The sequence below is a fragment of the Camelina sativa genome, chromosome 9 (assembly GCF_000633955.1).
Source record: "Camelina sativa cultivar DH55 chromosome 9, Cs, whole genome shotgun sequence".
Lineage (NCBI taxonomy): Eukaryota > Viridiplantae > Streptophyta > Magnoliopsida > Brassicales > Brassicaceae > Camelina > Camelina sativa.
Window position 1 is genome coordinate 5,498,704 of NC_025693.1, and position 4,249 is coordinate 5,502,952.

At 34.8% G+C, this 4,249-nt stretch overlaps 1 long non-coding RNA gene across 1 annotated transcript; it reads left to right on the forward strand.

Annotated features, from left to right (window-relative positions):
- LOC104710556 lies at window positions 3,265-3,870 on the forward strand. The gene is made up of 2 exons (XR_755031.2): window positions 3,265-3,486; window positions 3,587-3,870. It is a non-coding gene; the product is annotated as an uncharacterized LOC104710556 (long non-coding RNA).

Genomic DNA, 4,249 nt, shown 5'->3' on the forward strand with positions numbered 1-4,249 from the left:
CAAAGTAAAAATATTGAAAAAAAATTGCAAAATATAAGATTTGAACCCTTCACCTTTTACATAGGGTGGGGCACTCTTTCGAAATAGGCTAAGAAACACTATTGTTAACTCATCACTTAAACAGATTTTAAAAAGGTGTATGGGGCACGTGCCCCACCTACTATAAACGTAGATCCGCTCTTGCATCTTACTCTTAATTATATGTGATTGAATTATCGATTTTAGGGTTTATGAACATCGATCTGAAATTTGATTCAAATTAGAGATTTTGAGGATTTTCAAATTAGGGATTTGATTCAAATTAGGGATTTTGAGAATTAGGGATTTGATTCAAATAAGGGATTTTGAGAATTTTCAAATTTCCAAAGCTAATCGAAACTTTAAAGCATATATAATTGGATACGTTTTGCTATTTGTCAAGTGTTCGTGGTTGCTGCCATTGGGGAACTGAAGCTTTTGTTGTACTCAACAGTGCAGGTTAGTCCCTTTCGACCAAATTTTATGGTTGTTATTCTTTTTTGTGATTGTAATTGTTTTGTTGTGCACTTGATATGATATTAACGTCTTTGTTGTGGTATGTGATTGAGTTATTTACTTATCTGGAAAACTTTTTTAATGTTGCTTGTGGTTTGAAGTGTTGTTATAAAGGTTTTAATTAAGCTTAGAATATATAATGTTGGACAAGGCATGGGTGCATCTATGCAGGTAAGGATTTATATAGGTTAGGTTTCAGATGGAGTTGGGATACTTTCCGCAGTTCTTAATTTTGTCCCATTTCTTATACATTGAAGAGCCAATCCTGGTTATGAGAGAGGTGCTCGAAAATTTGTATGGGATGTGACTGCGACATTAGGGTACATTGATATGATGATATGTCTCTGCAAAGAATGTTGTAATGTAGAACACTAATCATGCAGTGACGTGATTGATCATCTTGTAACTAGGGGGATGGATGAGGCTTACAAGTTTCATAGCGATTGGTATCATCATGGAGACATGAACTTAGTGGTTGATGGTGAAAGCAAACTAAATCAATGGAATGATGAAATTTTTGAGTTATATAAAGCAGCTAAATATTATGACGAAGAGTTGGCTAGTAAGGGTAAGGGTGACTCAGGTGAGATTGCAGATGGTGACTTAGTTGAGATTTAAGAGGGTGAGGACAAGAGAGAAGATGAGTTCCTTTCAAAGCTTGCAGATGCTAAAACGCCATTATATCAAAGTTGTTCAAAGCAAAACAACCTATCGGCTATTGTGTCTTTGTTCAAGCTAAATGGCTGGTCCGACAAGAGCTTCAGTGAATTGCTTGAGACATTGCCAAACATGTTGCCTGAGGATCACATCATTTTATGATGTTAAAAAAATTCTAAAGAGCTTTGATATGGGGTATAAGCTTAATTAAATCTTCTAGTGTTTTGAAGAGCTCCGAAAATCTTCTGAAGAGCTCTGAAAATCTTCTGATTTTGATGACAAAGTGAATGACTCTCGTCTAGGCCCTACATATCTGAAAGTGTTGGTTGAATCTGCTACGAAACCATATGCATTCCTAAGGAGACCTGCAACTAAAATGTTTACTATTGAGGAATGGTAAACAAGTCTTTAAAGCCTTCCGGACGTAGCAAACCGACCGTTGAATATGGATGGGCTCATTGGCTTAGTGAGAGGACGTGAGGTCCATTAAGAAAGATGGGTCCATGGACTGAAAGTGGACATGGGGCCCACTGAGAAGTGGCGGTTAGGGCGTTACAAAATTCTATATCAACTAATATACCATCAGGTTCTAAATCTGCAGTAGGGGCAAAATCTATAGCAACGGGTTCTGAATCACCTATTGAGGATGCAACATGTCCAAGCTCTCCAATAAAGAAAACTCTTCCACATTCACAGTCTCTTCTTCGCGAATCTCAGGTAAATGTTTTGGATATTTTATGAAGTTGCTTATGTCAAGTCATATGACTGTTGGTTGGTTTATACTGTAAACATTGCAGCGTATCAATGAAGTTGTCACAAAGGAAAATAAGAAGTGCAGCCTGATGGATATTACCAGAAAGAAGCTGGTTGTTGCTGAAGGACGATGAGCAACAAACAATCCAGACCAAAAGGTTCACTTTGTTTGTTTGGGTTCTAATGCAGTTAAAGTGTTGGTAGATATTGTCAAGGTAAGCGATGCAGCAGTTTGGAGGCCATCATAATAAATCGAGATTATGGAAGATGCCCTTGGCACAATCATTGCATGGTCAGAGGACAAAGTGATCATGTTTTAAATTGACCATGAGGTTTACTATCTCCTACTTAAGACTTATATTCTTTCTTATGGAGTTGTTTTTTTTTTCTTCAGGCTTGTCTTCTTTCTTATGGATTTAAAACTTGTCTTCATATGGAACTCAAATATCTATCATTAAAACAAGATGTTAAAAGAGAAATTTTTTTTATTGAACACATAGGAACTAAACTAGTCGCATACATATTTACGAAAGCATTACCTCCAAAGACATTTATGAAGTATGATGAAAATATGGGTCTGGAGGATAGCACTTAATTATGTTGGATGTTAATGTTTTAGCCTATGTTTGGCATTTATTAGAGCTCTCTTACGACTTTTACATCTTCTATATATTTTGTTTCCAACGTGCGCACACATTATTGTTTGGTGGAATTATTGATAACAGAATACGTCTTAAAAGACATAAAAGAGACCATTAAAGATAACTCCTACTTATGGAATAATGTTTATGGTCTAGTTATGAAAAGTAGTAAATATAGTAGTACATGGAAAGAATCATGTTGCAAAATGATGTGTGACCGTCATGACTTTCATTGGTTACAAGATTAGCGAAGACACCTATGAAAGACCAAATTAAAATATAACATATTATGTCGGCCTTATGATTCCCGAGTAAAATCATTATACTAACGACCAAGTGGGAGAATGTATAAGAAAATAATTATTTCTTACCCATGTATGTGGTCTTATAGTTAGTAGGTTTTGTCATTGGGTTTGTTTTTTTTTTGTTTTTTTTAATAATCATTTGGTAACCTAAAGGGACAAGTGTTAAGCTATATGTCATACTTATGCTTATAAAGACAAGTGCTAAGCTACATGTCATGCTAAAGCTTATAAGAGGACAAGTGTTAAGTTGCATGCTGTGTTTAGGTTCAATGAACCAAGCTTGAGAAGCAATGTTAGACATTTTTCCTCACACTTGTCACCATTGTCTTCATCTCTACAATGATAGATGGTTGAGATTAAATTAGAAAACAAACCCCTTATGAGGAGTGAGATCCTCTTCCCTCCTATAAATAGATGGTCTGCTCCATCACAAATCATCACAAGAACAAAAACAATACATAAAAAATAGTTTATAGGAAAGGGGAGAGAAACCTTATCTTCCACCTAAAGATTATCTAAGAGTTTCGTGTCAAATTTTCAAGCCAATAAAGAAGAAGAAACTATTCAAAGAAGCATAATTTCTAAAATGAGTGAAGGTATTATTTTAATTCTCTTTATGTTTCTATTATATGATTAATATAGATGTTTAAGATCTTGAGGTTCATGTTAAAGTATGTATAACAACCTTTTGTCCAGGGATCCTCAGCCACAAACCACGTCCGGTCTCCATTGATGGTTGTAGCATTAATTAGCAACGCTCACGGCAGTAGGAGTTGCCATTGAATCGGGTTTCACCCACCTACACTTCGCTTTAAACTCACAACTGCTAGTCAAAGCTCTTAATTAATGGGAAGTTCTAGTTAAAGGAACTTCATGAAATTCTACACGATATCCTTATCCTGTCTACTACTTTTGTTACATGCTCTTTTGTTTACACTCCTAAATATCTAATTTGCCAAGCAGATGCTTTGGCAAAATAATCTCTAAGGTCTCTTCGTGTTGAACCCTAATTGTTTCATCTAATGAAAAATTAGTTTTCCCAAAAAATAAAAAAATAAAAACCATTTTGTCAGTGAGAGTTTTTGGCTAGAGGGAGAGTTTAGGTTCTTTAGGATATTATTTATAACAAACCCTAAATAAGTGTTCTTATACTTTTATAAAGATATTTTTATCTTTAACGTTCCAAGTTTCCAACATCATTATTTGTTGTTAGTACGAACATATAAACAAACAAGTCACAAGACATTTCTTGTTTATATAAACATTCTGAAACACACATAAAATAAAATTTGAAAAAAAAGTAAGAGAGAAACGAATGTGGCAACAATAAAAGAAAAGAATCACAATCCACAAACGTTG